Source organism: Hypanus sabinus, chromosome 12, assembly GCF_030144855.1.
Source record: "Hypanus sabinus isolate sHypSab1 chromosome 12, sHypSab1.hap1, whole genome shotgun sequence".
NCBI classification, from domain to species: domain Eukaryota; kingdom Metazoa; phylum Chordata; class Chondrichthyes; order Myliobatiformes; family Dasyatidae; genus Hypanus; species Hypanus sabinus.
Genome location: NC_082717.1, coordinates 86,041,892 through 86,059,360, shown reverse-complemented (window position 1 = coordinate 86,059,360; position 17,469 = coordinate 86,041,892). Strand labels below are relative to the sequence as shown.

General features: G+C 41.2%; 1 protein-coding gene across 4 annotated transcripts in view; it reads left to right on the top strand.

Moving 5' to 3' along the window:
• Positions 1 to 17,469, top strand: part of stxbp5a (syntaxin binding protein 5a (tomosyn)) — a 211,424-nt gene that overhangs the window by 65,727 nt on the left and 128,228 nt on the right. The window lies entirely within an intron of this gene.

Here is a 17,469-nt window from a genome sequence, read left to right as displayed (position 1 = left end):
CTGCTGCACTGAAACATCACCACAGCATGATGCAGCTTGCACCAAACATAGCATTTAGTCTAATGGCCAAAAAGCTCAATTTTGGCTTCATCAGACCATAGAACCTTCTTCCAGCTGACTTCAGACTCTCCCATGTGCCTTCTGGCAAACTGTAGCTGAGATTTCATGTGAGTCACAGTAGCAGTGACTTTCTCTTTGCCACTTTCCCATAAAACTGCGACTGGTGAAGCACCTGGGCAACAGTTGTATGCACAGCTTCTCCCATCTCGGCCATTGAAGCTTGTAGCTCCTCCAGAGTTGTCATAGTCTCTTGGTGGCCTCCCTCACAAGATCACTCAGTTTTTGAGATGGTCTTCTCTTAGCAGATTTATAGCTGTGCCATATTCTTTCCATTTCTTGATGATAGACTTAACTGTACTCCAAGGCATACTCAGTGTCTTGGAAATTTTCTATCCATTTCCTGACTTGGGCTTTTCAATAACCTTTTTGCAAAGTTGCTTGAAGTGTTCTTTTGTCTTCAAGGTGTAGTTTTTGCCAGAATACTGACTCACCAGCAGTTTGACCTTCCAGATACAGGTGTAGTTTTTACTACAATCAATTGAAACACAGGTCTCTAAAATCAGATTGTCATTTTGACTAATTTTGTACTTCTAAAACCAATTGGCTGCACAAGAGATTATTTGGTATGTTACATTAAAGGGGGGTCAATACTTATGCAATCAAATATTTTTTGTTTTGGGACAATATGAGTGAGGTTGATGTTCCGGAGCATGTTGATGTTAAGGGAGAGGAAGTGTTGGAGTTGTTACGAAACATTAGGACAGATAAGTCCCCGGAGCCTGACGGAATATTCCCCAGGCTGCTTCACAAGGCGAGGGAAGAGATTGCTGAGACTCTGGCTAGGATCTTTATGCCCTCATTGTCCATGGGAATGGTACCAGAGGACTAGAGGGAGGCGAATGTTGTCCGCTTATTCTAAAAAGGTAGTAGAGATAGTCTGGGTAATTATAGACCGGTTAGCCTTGTGTCTGTGGTGGGAAAGCTGTTGGAAAAGATTCTTAGAGATAGGATCTAGGGGCATTTAGAGAATCATGGTCTAATCAGGGATGGTCAGTATGGTTTTGTGAAGGGCAGATAGTGTCTAACAAGCCTGATAGAGTTCTTTGAGGAGGTGACCAGGCATATAGATGAGGGTAGTGCAGTGGATGTGATCTACATGGATTTTAGTAAGGCATGTGACAGGTTCCACATGGTAGGCTTATTCAGAAAGTCAGAAGGCATGGGATCTAGGGAAGTTTGGCCAGGTGGATTCAAAATTGGCTTGCTTGCAGAAGGCAGAGGGTCATGGTGGAGGGAGTACATTCAGATTGGAGGGTTGTGACTAGTGGTGTCCCACAAGGATCTGTTCTGGGACCTCTACTTTTCGTGATCTTTATTAACGACCTGGATGTGGGGGTAGAAGAGTGGGCTGGCAAGTTTGCAGACGACACAAAGGTTGGTGGTGTTGTAGATAGTGTAGAGGATTGTCGAAGATTGCAGAGAGACATTGTTAGAATGCAGGAGTGAGCTAAGAAATAGCAGATGGATTTCAACCTGGAGAAGTATGAAGTGGTACACTTTGGAAGGACAAATTCCAAGGCAGAGTACAAAGTAAATGGCAGGATACTTGGTAGTGTGGCGGAGCAGAGGGATCTGGGGGTACATGTCCACAGATCCCTGAAAGTTGTCTCACAGGTAGATAGGGTAGTTAAGAAAGTTTATGGGGTGTTCGCTTTCATAAGTCGAGGGATAGAGTTTAAGAGTCACGAGGTAATGATGCAGCTCTATAAAACTCTGGTTAGGCCACACTTGGAGTACTGTGTCCAGTTCTGGTCGCCTCACTATAGGAAGGATGTGTGAGCATTGGAAAGGGTATAGAGGAGATTTACCAGGATGCTGCCTGGTTTAGAGAGTATGATCAGAGATTAAGGGAGCTAGGGCTTTACTCTTTGGAGAGAAGGAGGATGAGAGAAGACATGATAGAGGTGTACAAGATATTAAGAGGCATAGATAGAGTGGACAGCCAGCGCTTCTTCCCCGGGGCACCACTGCTCAATACAAGAGGACATGGCTTTAAGGTAAGAGGTGGGAAGTTCAAGGGGGATATTAGAAGAAGGTTTTTTACTCTGAGAGTGCTGCACTGCCTGAGTCAGTGGTAGAGGCAGATACACTAGTGAAATTTAAGAGACTACTAAGACAGGTATATGGAGGAATTTAAGGTGGGGGGTTATATGAGAGTCAAGGTTTCAGGGTCAGCACAACATTGTGGGCCAAGGGCCTATAACTGTGCTGTACTATTCTGTTCTACATTTGTAAATTTAGATCGCTTTGTATGCACAGCCTCTCGCATCTCTTTTCACTTTGACACAAAAGAATCTTCTTCTGTTGATCAGTATCAAAAAAAAAAGTCAAATTAAATCCACTGTTGATTCAATGTTGTAAAACAATAAAACATGAAAACTTCCGGGGGGGGGGGGGGGGGAGTGAATACTTTTTATAGGCACTGTAACATTGCATTTGACTTCCTTACCACTGACTCAACCTACAAGTGAACCTTTAGGGAATCCTGCACAAGAACTTCCAAGTAAATTCCTTTGTATCTCTGATATTTGAATCTTCTCCCCATTTAGGCTATGTCTTTATTCCTTCTACTTATGTGCATGAATGCACACTTCCCTACACTATATTCCATTTGCCACTTCTTTGGCCATTCTCCCAAACTACCTAAATCCTTCTGCAGGCTCCATGCTTCCTCAGTACTATCTGCCCCTCCATCTATCGTTGTATCATCTGCAGACTTGGTTTCAAAGCCATCAATTCCGTCATCCAAGTTGTTGACATATAAATTGAAAAGAAGAGATTCCAATACTGACCCCAGTGAAACGCCAGTAAATGACAGCCAACTAGAATAGGGTTTATTCCAACTCTTTGCCTCCTGTTCGTAAGCCAATCTTCTATCCATGCTAATATCGTTCCTGTAATACCATGGGCTCTTGTTAAGCAACCTCATGTATAGCACATTGTCAAAGGTCTTCGGAAAGTCCAAGTAAACAACATCCACTGACTCCTTTGTCCATTCTGTCTGTTATATCCTCACTGTGGTAAGCAAAGTGTGTCAACAGCCCCGTTCACCTCTTTATAAACTCTCCTCGGAAATTGTAACACACAAAATGTATTCAATTGTGAAGGTGTTGTTAAGTCTACATTTAAAAAGTCAGGAATCAAAAGGTTGAGCATAGTGGAACTAATGATCTGAGCTGCATATATTTCAATGTAAGGAGTATTGACATTGTAGCCATTAGTAAGATTTGGTTGTAGTAGGGGTAGGACTGTCAGCTCAATGTTCCAGGGCTTTATTGTTTTAGATGTGATAGAGCAGGAGAGATTAAGGGTGGGGGGGGGGGGGAATAGCACTACTAATTCAGGGGAAATGTCACAGCAGTGCTCAGACATGACAGACTGGAAAGTTCATCTACTGAGGTTTTATGGGTAGAGCTGAGGAATAAGAAGGATATGACCATGTAATCAGGTTATATTACAGAGTACCCAAAAATCCATGGTAGCAAATTTGTAGAGAGATTGCAAACTGTTGCACGAATCGCAAGGTTGTTATAGTAGGTGACTTTAACTGTCCACATATTGATTGAGACTCCCATACTGCAAAAGAGCTGGATGGGAGAGTTTGTCAAGTGTGTTCAGTAAGTCCCAACTAGACAGAGTGCAATATGAGATCTCCTATTAGGGAATGAGGCAGGGCACGTGACAGAAGTTTGAGTAGGGGGACACAGTGCATCTGGTGATCATAATGCCACTAGTTTCAAGATAATTATAGAAAAAGATAGATATGGTCCTCGGGTAGAGATTTAAAATTAGAGAAAAGCCAATTTTTATGTTAACAGAAAGGATCTGGCAAGTGTGGATTGGAACGGGTTGTTTTCTGGTAAAGATATACTTGGTAAGTGGGAAGCCTTCAAAAGTGAAATTTTGAAAGTATGGAGTTTGTATGTTCCTATCAGAGTAAAAGGCAATAGGTGAGGCCCTGGTTAAGAAAAAGTTGCAAAGCCAGTATAAGCAGTTTGGAACAAATGAAGTACTTGAGTATAAGAAATGCAAGTGAACACTTAAATAAATCAGGAGGGTTAAAAGAAGGCCTGAGCAGACAAAGTTAAGTAGAATCCTAAGAGTGTCTACAGATATATTAAGAGCCAACAGAGAGCAAGGGGCAAAATTCCTCCTCTGGAAGATCAGTGTGGTAATCTATGCATGGAGCCAAAAGAGATGGGGGAGATTTTAAATGGATTTTTTGCATCTGTATTTACTCAGAAGACAAATACAGAGTCTATAGAAGTGAGGCAATGCAGTAATGAGGTTATGGACCCTACACAGATGAAGGAGGAGGAAGTGTTTGCCGTCTTGAGGCAAATTAGGGTGGATAAATCCCCATGCCTGACAATGTGTGTCCTCAGACCCTCTGGGAGGCTAGTGCAGAAAAAGCAGGAGCACTAGTGGAGATATATAAAACATCCTTGGCCATGGGTGAGAAGCAGGAGAATTGGAAGATAACTGATGCTGTTCTGTTTTTTAAGAAAGGCTCAGTAAGAATAAGCCAGGGATTCATAGGCCAGTGAGCCTAACATCCGTATTGGAAGTTATTAGAAGGTATTCTAAAGAACGGAATATATAAGTATTTGAATAAACAGGGACTAACTTGGGTTTAGTCAGCATGGCTTTTTGTGTGATACATTGTGTCTTAGCAATCTTAGAGTTTTTCAAGGAAGTTACCAGGAAAGTTGATGAAGACAAAGCAGTGGATTTTGTCTACGTGGACTTAGCAAGGCCTTTGACAGGGGACATGGGAGGTTGTAAATTGGATTTGACATTAGCTTCACTGGAGAAGCCACAGTGGTAGCGATGTTTGGAGGGCTATGGCTAGTGGTGTGTGCAGAGTTCGGAGCTGTTGATGTTTATCATCTGTATCAATGGTCTAGATGCTAATGTGGTAAACTGGATCAGCAGATTTTCAAATGACACCAAGATTGGGGGTGTAGAGATCGGGACTAGCTGGAAATATGGTCTGGAAAATGGCAAATAGTATTTAATGCAGGCAAGTGTGAGGTATTACATTTTGGAGGACCAACCAGGGTAGGTATTATATGGAAAAGCAACACACACAAATGCTGGAAGAACTCAGCAGGCCAGGCAGCATCTATGGAAAAAGTACAGTTGACGTTTCGAGTCAAAACCCATAGTGAATGATAAAACAATGAAGGTAGAACAGAGGAATCTGAGAAAACAGATCCATAATTCCTTGAAAGTGGTGTCACGGGTAGGATAGTCATAAAGTTGAGTACAGGAGTTGGGATTTTTTGTTGAAATTGTGTAAGACATTGGTGAGGCCTAATTTTGGAGTATTGTGTGCAGTTTTAGAAACCTACCTACAGGAAAAATGTAAATAAACTTGAAAAAGCACAGCGAAATTTTACAAGGATGTTGCAGGGACTTGAGGACCAGAATTATAGGGAAAGGTTGAATAAGTTAGGATTTTATTCCCCAAGAACATAGAAGATTGAAGGAGGATTTGATAGAGTTATACAAAATTGTGAGGGGTGTAGATGGAGTAAATGCAAGCAGTGTTTTTCCACTAAGATTGGGTGAGCCTGCAACTAAAGGTCATGAATTAAGGGTGACAAGTGAAATGTTTTAAGGGGAACGTGAGGGGGATTTTCACTTAGTTGGGTGGTGAGTGTGGAACAAGCTGCTATCGCTGCTGGTGGATGCAGGCTAGATTTCAATATTTAAGAGAAATTTGGATGGGAGGGGTATGGGTGGCTATGGTCCAGATATAGATAAATGGGACTAGACAGATTAATGGTTCAGCAGACTAGGTAGGCCAGTGGGTCTGTTTCTGTGCTACATTGTGACTCTGAAGTTTAATTTTTCTTCCAGCTGGGTAGACTTCTGAGAAAAGTACTGTACATGACCTTAACAATTGCTGTGCTAGTTATTCTTTGTTTATATATTGAATTCCAAACTATATTTTTGTTTCAGGGCAACTTGATGCATGAAATGTATTGCCTTGCTATTTTACAGAGAGGAAGGCAAAATCATTTTGATACACGAGGTAGAGTTTGAAGTAAAGCTATTCTTTCATAAAATGACTCAAGTGATAGATTATTCAAATATAAATATTGGGCAACTGTGCTGTTAATATTTGCATATTGCATTATCTTTCTCTGTTGACTGATAAAACATTTTCTTTCAAAGTAAATGTGTAGATACTGAATACAATAGAATCTATGGATACTGGAAATTCAGAGCAACACCTTCAGAATGCTGGAGGAACTCAGCAGGTCAGGCAGCATCTATGGAAAGGCATAAAAAGTTGACGTTTCAAGCTAAGATCCTTCATCAGGACTGAAAAGGAAAGGAGAAAAATAAGGTGGTGGAGGAGGGGAAAGAGTACAATCTGGAATGTGATAGATGAAGCCAGATGGATGGAAGAGGGGGTACAAAATGAGGAGCTGAGAGGTATAGGTGGAAAAAGTAAAGGGCTGAAGAAGGAGGAGTCTGATAGGAGAGGAGAGTGGAACATAGGAGAAACGGAAAATAAGAGGGGCATCAGGGGACAGTGATAGGCAATTGAGAAGATCAAGGGTAAGAGGGGAGCCAGAGTGGGGAATGAATGGAAGAGGGTGGTGGGGGGGGGGGTAAATATTATCAGAAGTTAATGGAATCGCTGTTCATGCCATCAGATTGGAGGCAACCCAGACAGAATGAGGTTTTGCTCCCCTATCCTGAGAGTGGCAGTAGAAGAGGTCATGAACCAGTATGTCAGAATTGGAGTGGGGATTGGAATTAAAAAGGTTGGCCGTCAGGAATTGTTTCCTAGGGCTGGTCTTGGATAATTTTCTCCAGGCAGTAAGACTTGTGGACAGATTTTCTTTCTTTGATTTAACCTAACCCTAGTTACATTGAATCCAGTATTAGTTCCTCAAATGCTGACCAATCTAAGCTATAGAAGATACAAAACATGTAGCATCAAATGAAGGAACAAAATGGCTGACTAATTGAAAATGAACCCATGTTCTGGCCATTTGGTTAACAGAAATTTGCCTTTAAAAATTCACAATCACTATTCAAAATTTTGAGATATAGAATAAAGTTTGCTCCAATTAAACCATGTGGAAGGAAGATGGTAAATAAATACATGAGTTTGATGAAACTTCTTTGCATTGGGGAAATCACAATTTGGATTATTTTCTAGGAGTACAATTCCTCCTCATAATGAGGGGTTGATTGTACTTGCTATACCTACACTGGAAAATCATTTTACTACCTCCACAAAAATTTGTGAATGTGCTTAGGTTGGCATTCCCAGTCATAAGTGAATCTGGGCTACAGAGAGCATTTTTATCATGTTATGTAACTTAATAGATTGTTCATCTCATGGAACCCATTTCCATTTCCTTCACAGTAAAATATAGCACACATTAATTACACATTGGCAGTGATCTGCATTACCACAGAAGAGCAGAAACAAATGTTGTTTGTTTCTGCTCTTCCAACATCCTTAACTATAGTCATTTCAATGCAACAGCCCACTTGATCTGTCATGTTTGTAATAGCTGTGGAGTAATAAAATGTAAATTTCACTTTTTATGGCCTTTCCTTTTTCAACTGTTGCATTCTCTTCTAGTATACAGTGCCAACTCATCCGTGTTCCAACAGCAATTTTTTTTAAAGCAGTCTTTATTGAATACCAGCCAATGATTTAGAGGTAGGGCGGCACATACGCAGTTTGTTAAAATGAACCAACAGACAGTACTTCACCCAAAAATAACGGTAACTTCTGCTGAAAACTGCAATAAATAGTGAATAACTTGCATGCAAGTTATGTGCATAAAATCAAACTGTAATCTATAGAAGTCTTGTTGCTGACTTTGATTTACAGGGTAACTTCCCATCTGTACTCTTTAGCCTAAGTATTGTTATGAAAAGCATTTTTGAAAAGTAATTTTTCCTAATTTCTCTTCAATCTTTGATCTAAACTTTTCTTTCTGTACATGTTCATAAGTATGTTTTGAATTTGGTTTTTCAGATTTATATTTAATACATGCCCTAATTTCTAGCCCCAAGTTGCATCATCTTACATACAGGTCAGGAAACCAATTTCTTCCTTTGATCTTTCCTATCTTTTGAAACTGGAAAAGTTACATTGAATAACATTAGCAAGATGCAATATACAGGAGAAGTCCAATTAAATCCCTTCATCATTCCCACTAATATTTGTTTTCTCTAATTATATATAATGGTCATTATTAAACTGCAGCTTGGCAAGTGCTTTGAAATTATTTTCAGTTGTTATTATCAACTGTCAATATGAAATACCTTGCACCTTTGGCAGTCATCACTGCTTGGCCTTAGCACTTGTCACTCTGTTTGCCAGCATTTTTTTTAGTAGGACTGCCCTAATAGATGGAGCAGTTAGTTATTGCACTACCTTCCCAGCATAACAATCTTGTAGGGTTTTTCATTTAATAGCAAAATTGCACACGACAGTTTCATCAGTTCTAGCCTTGAGAAGTATCATTCATGTCATGTTCAAATGAGATGTTAAACTGAGAGGGAGGATGGCAACTCAGATTAATAACAAAAATAAGTAAAATATAATGTACTGGAAGAAACAGTGACACTGTGTAATGCAAATCTGAATAGGATGCAAAAGCGGTCAGATGCTCAGTTACAGATTGACATATGTTTGAACATAGCAGGTCAAGATTTCAGGGCAGATAAGAAACTATCAGATCGTTGGTGAATAGGGGCATAATACCTCATTGTTATTAAAGGCATGGGGTATAGATGTATCTGTGTGGGGCAAAACCTAGCTGATGTTCAGACTAGGCAGATCTAGCTTGTCCTATAAATCTAATTTCCCTTGTATGGTATCTCTATTCAGTGATGCATATATGGTTAATGAATGAGAAAATGCTATTAAATTGCTTGGATCTCTTTTTGGGCATAATAATTTATAGAATTTGTAGGTTACGTTAACAGTAGATAAAAGAATCTGATCTAGCAGAATGATGGAGTAATCAGTGTCCAAGTCAGATTCTCTAATCTTATTTTCCTTTTGCAAAATTAATTTTCAAGATTAAATATTTCTGTAAAGTAATGGAAAACAATTTCAGATTATACAGCATGCTTAGAGTAAAGCTGATTCTTGCTTTCTGTTCACATTTAAAAGAACACAGAGTTTCTAATTTTTGAACAGCAATTGTTTTTTTCAGAATGAAAAGGGCAAAATGTTTAACTGTGGTAAATAATAGATTGATGACGGTCAATGTCTGCACTACAGAGAGTACTCCCACATGTGATGGCAAAATTGGGAGGTTGGAAACAAAGTGGTTGTAAAAGCTAAGCTCTGATTGGTTCTTTGAAAACAAGCATTCCCTGGTGATCTGTACCAGTGCCTCAGCATTTCATCAGATGACTTAGTTAAAGGATTGGTGATTCATATATCTACATTTGCAGATGGCACTAAATTAAGGAAGAGAGTAAATTATGTTGATTGTATTGATGGAAACAACAAGCTGTATAGACAGGAGCAAATTAAACAAGTGATGGATTGCATTCAATGTAAGAAAAAGTCCTACTCTCCTGACTTTCATGACTCAGTGTTCCAAAGCACTTGACAACAAATGAAGTACTGTTTTTATTTATTTTGTTTTCTGGATTTGAGGGTCATCTTTTATTACCTATCTCTAATTACTGAACTGAATTATAGTCAAGCAAAATGAGTAAAACACATTCTCTCACACAAAAGACTAAATTCGTCACCATTAAGTACATTTATATGGAATGCTGCTCATGAAAGCAGTAGCCATCATCAAAGACCCCCCCCCACATCAGCCCATGCCCACTTCTCATTACTACTATCAGGCAGGAAGTGCAGAAACCTAAGGTCCCATACCATCGGGTTCAGGAATAGTTAATACCCTTCAACCCTCAGGCTTCTGAACCGGTCTGGATGACTTGATCCACTACTCAACTGATTCTACAATCTACAAATTCACTTTCAAGGATTCTTTACAACTTGTTTTCAGTATTATTTTTATCTGCAGTTTGTTTTCTTCTGCACTTTTACAACCAGCTCTCACAAATTTGTGAAAGCTGGACAAATAGAACTTTCAGTCTGGAGCAAATAGCTTTTAAATAAGGAAATGCCTTGAGACAAAGTAACTACTGATTGTGTTCAGAATAATAAAAATTAAGCTGGCCCACATTGGGCCACCAGACCTTCCCACCAAAAGCGTCTCCATATGACACCTGCTCTACCTTGTTTTGTCGAATAAAGAAGCTGCTTTGTATCTACTAGTAACTCTCTCCAGCAGTTTCATTCACGCAACAACATTTGGTGTCAGGAGTGGGATGCTTTCATGACCCATCGTGTGGCCAGTGATCTGAGCAGTCCAAGTGGGTGAGTATTTTTTTAAAAAATAGCACTCACACTTGGATCTTTTCAGGTTGGTGGTACACAAGAACACAGGGTATCACAAACACGGAGAGCTGAACTGGTAGATATAAAAATGTGTGTGTGTTAATGTAAGACAGGAAACGTTGTGTGTTAATTTGACGAGATGGAGCCACCAGTTGCAAAGGGTGATTACTGACGGTTCGGGACGCCATAGTGAGAGCGTGTATACTCATTCAGAGAGCTGCATTTCAAGCGTATATGTTTTGCGAGTGTGATGCAAAGGAATACAGCAGGCATCATGAGTTCAGGTGCTCAAGAGTGGCAGATTGCAGAGTACATACTCTGCAGTTTTAGGTATGTGCTGTGTGTGCTGTATCTGTATGTGCTGTTTTGTGTAGTGTGAGAATTAGTGTGGAAATATTTCAGAGAGATGTTTTACCCAGATGTATCTGCCAGAATGGCACCTATTGAGATAAAGCAACGTCAGGTTGAGAACCCTGATGATCCGAGCCAGCTCTTGACCTTGATTACGACCATTCATATGCCCGTCAGCCCCAGGCAGAAACAGAGCATTTTGTCTGAGTTGCCCTCGCTTAAAGTCGCATGTGGAAATTCGGAATTCTGGCATAATCTTGAGGAAATGGTTGAAATTCACCAGCTGCACCTTAAAGATATACACGTGGTAAAAGTGAAGTGCCCAAGGAGTATGTAGGACAGTATGGGCCAGGGAGTGCGGGATGGTACATGGGCAACTACCGGGAGTGCCAACAGTGAAGAAAGATATAACTCTTTAAAGGAGAAATGAGGCAACGACTGGGGGGGAGGCGAGAGTAACTGGGGAACGATAATGGCAGTGGCTCAGAGAGCTGATGAGACAGCCACAGATTATGCAGAACGTAAATGTCGAGCATATGAGGAGTATTGCCGGTTGGGTAATCCAGGGAGGGACGACCAAGTCTTCCTGAAAGTGAGGAAGGAAGGCCTGAGCTCAGCCCACCAGGAAGTTTTAGATTTAGGCATAACGGTGGGGTCGACCTACTTTGCGATAGTTTTATGTGGCCAATGAGAGAAACCGAAGAAAGTACAAGAGAAATCATAAAATAGTGATAGTGGATGCAGCTGCTGTGATGTGCTAGAAAGTTTGTTTTGTTTACCAGCGACCAGGGCATGAAGCAAGGAACTGCTCGAATAGACGTGGGAGGGTAAAGGAGTTGATATGCTACAGGTGCGGCCTATTGGGACATGGTTGGAAGCAGGTCCAAAAAAAGAGGAAAGAAAAACAGGTGACCATTACAGCAGACACACAATCTCTCACCCCACCGGTGCTCAGACTGACCAATCTGACTGCCAATCAAATCATAGAACAAGTAAAGACTGCTCCTACGTCAGAAGAAGATGTGGCGGCAGGCCCCACTACCAGTGCTGGTAAACCACAGATGTACATAACAGCATTGTAAGGGGGACGACAATGCAATATGATAGTGGACACAGTGGCATGAGTATCAATAACAGACTTACCGTTGCCAACAACCGGACAGGCTATTTATATTAGGGGTGTAGGAGGGAAAACAGTGAAGGCAGAAAGAAGCAAGTCGCAAATACAGGTCCACAATCCCTTACCCAAAATTCTGAAATCCAAAAAGCTCCTAAAACTGAAGTTTGGTTTGCCAACAGCTGACGTCACTCAGGTGTGACGTGGCAGCGCTAGCAGAGGCCACCAGATGTCAGTTGTGGCTCATTGCTCATAATGGTTACACGTGCATTTGCTGTTCGCTGATATTTTGTGTTCACTGTTGACTTTGTGTTTAATTTCACTGTGAAAATGTCAAAAAGAACAAGCGAAGGAAGCATCTATCATTATCAACGCAGGAAGTGGAGTTATTGCAGAAGCTTGATTGTGGTGTCTGTGCGGTGTCTTACTGAAGAATATGGTGTCGGAACCACCACTGTATATGATTTAGGGAAACAGAAAGACAAGTTACTGAAGTTTTATAGTGACAGTGATGTTCTACATTTATTCCATTAAGTCATTTACCATGTGTTTGATTCGGTTCATTTGAAGCTGTATATTTTTATGTTTTATTGAATGTTTTTGTTGGAAGGAAAATGTTTTTCTTGTCATTGTTCCCTAACCAATACAGTATTACAACTGTTTACATAGCATTTACACATAGCATTTACATTGTATTAGGTATTATAAGTAATCTGGAGATGATTTAAAGTATACAAGAGGATGTGCATAGGTCTGGAGCTCCACTGGATCCTAAAGTCCACCACGCACTGAGATAGGTTAAATAAGGGACTTAAGCATACGTGTTTTTTGGTATCGGCGGGGGTTCCCGGAGCCAATAAGGAGGGATTCTGAAATCCGAAAAATTCTGAATTCTGAAACGCAACTGGCCCCAAAGACTTCGGATAAGGGATTGTTTGCCTGTACTGGAAATTGGGGTGGGGGGGGGTGGTTTCAGCTTCCAGTGTATTTCTGGAAAGGGTACATTCAGGAAAGGGAGAAATAATATGGATAAGTCAGGGGCAACAAACATGCATAATATAACTTCATCAGTATCTGCCTAATACCTGGTGGTGCCACAACTCTTTCCTCCCAATGTGTCCAGCTCTCACCTGGTGCCTCCTTTCTTCACCATTTCTCCTTCTCTTCTGCCTCCACTTCTAAATATAATTTTACTGAACTGGCTTCCGTAGTTTCTTCCTGCACACTGGCAATTTCAATTGCCTTTTGTTCCTCTACTGCCTTATTCTCAGTAATGCCTGCCCTCAGAGGGACTGGTGGTGTCCAGGGAAGGGCGGGGATGTTGAGAAGTTCTGCCGCCATTGCATCATTTGTGCCCAGCATAATCCTGGTAAGGGCAGAAAGTTCCAGCTGACAGATCAGCAATAGCCAAGGGGACTGAGAAAATATCCAGATGGACTTTACGGGGCCCCTACCCCAAAGCAGGGGGAAAGCTGCTATCAAATAACTATGGATCACTTCACTGGGTGGGTAGAGGCTTTCCCAGCAAGGGACTGCACTCCCAGCACCGTTGAACAGATTCTAGTTCAGGAAATCCTCCCAAGGTGGGGAATCACAGTTCAGGCAGATTCAGATCAGGGAGCACATTTCACAGGGAAAGTGATGAAGGAAAAGTGCTGACTGTTAGGGATTTGGCAACAGTTCCACGTACCCTACCACCCCCAGAGTTCAGGAGTGGTAGAAAGGATCAACCGAACAATCAAGAACACCTTGGGCAAAACTATAGCTGAGACGGGAAAGACATGGGTTGATGTATTAACAGGAATCCTGATGAGATTGTGCACAACCCTGAACTGCACGTTGGGTCTCAGCCCCTACAAATTATTGATGGGGCGTGCAATGCGATTCCCCTATTATGGTTTGCGGGGAGCCTGGGGCTTACAGGGATAGAATGACACAATATGTGAAAGATCTTTGTAACCAACTTAAAGTGTTAAAGGACTAAGTGAAACAACAGCAGTGAATCGCTGATCAGAGAGAGCTAGAGGGAAAGGAGATAGTCCTTCCACAGCCTGGTGACCAGGTCATGGTGATGGTGCTGCCAGAAAGGCCAGGGTTTGCCCTTAGGTGGATAGGACCACAGATTGTACTCTTAATGAATAATACTTGTGTCTGTGTGCAGACTAGGTGAGGCAGCCAGTGGAAACACTGGACTCAGGTTAAAGCTTACAACTCACCATCTTGTTGCTCTCACGGACAGAGCAGGGGTTCAAGTGTACCCAGTAACCATGTAACTACAGAGAACCTAACACCAGCCGGTCATGCCAGACCTGACCACAGCTGATGAAAACAAACCTGAAGGAAATGCAAAGGCAGAAGACCCCAAGAGCGTGGCAGATGTCACAGAGTGTGACAAAAAGCAGTGAATAGCAAGCTGAAGTGTGATGATGATGGTACTCTTTTATATAGGCTGGTTTCTGAAGGTAGATGATTAGTTTAATAGCATAGAATAGAAAAGATATTGGAAAATAGATGGGGAGGGATTTTTAAGTTAAAGCAGGGATAGCAAGTTCCACAACTTTGATGGCACTTCAGACTGCACACAGCATCTCAAGGTAGTCACCCCCAGTATGAATGAGGAGCTGGGTCCTTTCAGCAGTCAGGCCAGTGATCAACTGGACAGTTTGGAAGGGGGTGCCACCAGGGAGAGGTCCTTGCAGACATTGACATAGATAACACCCCAACCCCTTCCTGTACATCGATGAGAGGGCCCTGGGTGCTCCTGTAAAGAAAGTTTCAGCGACCAGAGAATGAGGGAGTGAAGACAAGGAATGTGATTAAGCTGCAATCGGTCTGCAGGGAAAGAGCCGACAGGCACAGGAAAGAAGCCGCATTTCTGAAGACTTGTTCAAATTTCTGGAGCAACCCCTCAGCTTAACATTTGGTAGGTAGCGATTAGAGAATCTAAGATAGATATCGGCAAACAAAATGGGGGGGGGGGGGGGGTGGATTTCGAGGCAGAGCTTTTTTTTTGCTGTCCTATTTGAGTAGATCCTCCTAGGTTGAGCTTTCCTGGTATAAATTTATTTTTTTGTCCAGGAGGGCTAAGAGGAGGGACTGTTAGAGTGATTTTGGGGTTTAGGTCATTCACATTTAGCAAATGGCTTTGGCTACCAGTCTTCGGTTCCTTGATCATGTATTGTGGATTCAGTTTGGAACAATGCATTCCTAAAAGCTGTGGATCCCAGTCCAGACTCTGCTGGCATTTGTGGGATGGATGTGAATCAGAAGGTGTGAAGTTTTTATATAGCTTCAAATGAAAGTATTGTCTGTACTTGGTAAATATGGAATTGTCCTGTGTTTAGCAAATAAATATTGAGCCCTACGTTCAGCCAGCAGACCTTTCCAGCAAAAGCGTCTCCATATGATACCTGCTGTACCTTGTTTTGTCGAAAAAAGAAGCTGCTTTGTATCTACTAGGAACTCTCTCCAGTGATTTAATTCACACAACAACACCAGGCATGTTGAAAGGACTGCAGTATATTTAGTAGGATTATTTTGACTTGCTGGAGAACCTGTGGCTGGTAGCCTTATTCCTTTTGCTGGCAGAGGTAATAGGTTTAGGAAGTTCTGTCAGAATAGGCATGTCGAGTAACTGCTGTTTTTTAATGATACGTGTTGCAGGGATGATATGTTTTTTGTGCTGGAAGGAGTAAACATTTAAGATGTGGAATGAAATGCCAATAATGGTGATTGCATTAACTTGAGTGGTATGTGCCTTTAGAGTTGCTGTGGCTATAAGCATCCCAGGAAATAGAATGCATTCAATCCCTCTTGTGCTGATGGTGATATGGCTTGGGCAAGGTGTCAAATCAGCTGGGCTCCTGATTTGTCCTGCAGCAGCAGTGTTTATGTAGTTAATCCAGCTGTCTCTGTCTTGTCACTGGTAACACCCACGGTATTGATGTGGGAGACCACATAATCACAGTGCTATCAAATGTCAAGGGTAGGTGGGGTAGAGATGAAGATACTCAGTGGCTGTCATTTGTATGACTACTTGTCAGCTATGCCTTAATGCTATCAAGGTTTCATTACTTCCATTTATTCAGTAAACCTCCTCACTTCTGATCTTGTATGTACAAAATATCAACAGTGAGAAAGCTGCAGATAGTTGGGGCTTGGGTGCTGACATAAAGAACTCCTTTGTGATATTTTGTGGAGGAGATTGACTCATAATAACCAAAACTATCTTCCTTTCTGTTAATTATGACTCAAATCATTGGAGACTTTTGACTTGAATTCCCATTAACTTGTTGATACCACGCTCAGTCAAGTCACTTGTTGTCACTCTCACCTTACAGCTGAGATTCATTTCTTTGGTACATTTATTAACTTCAATAAGTTTGGAACCAATGGTCCTTTTGGAATACAGCTGACCATTAATGATAGTATTGTCAGGGGCATCTTCCATTTCTTTGATTGAAAAAAGACTAATTGAATGATAGTTAGCCCATTCTTATTTATCCTGCATTTTATAAAGAGGGGATACTTGAGCAATTTACCTCATTCAGGTAATTGCTAGTGCTGTAACTGTCCTGGAACAGGTGCAGCAGTTTTGAGCACATCTTTGGCACTTCAGCCAGGATGTTATCTGTCAATTGGCCTAGTGTGTGAAGAAGACTCTCAGCTGTTTCTTGATGCCATGTAAGAATTGAAGTTCACTGAAGACTAGTGTCTGTGAGAGTTGCAGAGAGGATCCTTTTATTCGGCATGAAGTCTTAAGATAACTTGTAAATGCCTCGACCATAATTAATTAGACTGTATTTGACCATTTTTGAGAGTAAGGATTTTCTTATATTTAGTTGTATATGCCTATCCACCCATTTTCTGGTTTTTCTCTCCAGGAATAGCATCATTGGAGGCTTTCTTGCTGCGCTTAGTTTCCTCAGCATTTCTGATTTACTAGTTCAAAAGCCCACCTGCCTACCCTCTGCCTTCCTTGCTCCCTCATAGCTAAATCTGGAGGTCTTTTCCTCAGTCCTGTTCATTAACTTCTGTTTCTATGTAAGTTGCACCACAGCCTAGTATAGAAGCTCTAATGAACTAAATTACAAGAGGTAGTGCCTCAAGAAGGTGGCATCATTCCTTAAGGACCGTCACCATCTGGGTTATGCCTTCTCATTACTGCCATTAGCAGGGGGGTACAGGAGCCTGAACAACCATACTCAATGATTCAAGAACAACCTGTTCACCTTCATCATTAGATTACTGAATGGTGCATAAACACTACCTCATTAATCCTTTTTAGCATTGTTTATTTATTTTGTAATTTGTAATAATTTTCTCTCTGCACTGCCACAAAACAACAAATTTCATACAATTTAAAAATTAATAATTACCATAATTCTGATTGCTTCTTGCAGTTATTTACAACTGAGTGAATTGTTTTCAGTATTATTTATATGTGGTCCCCATCTGATTTTAT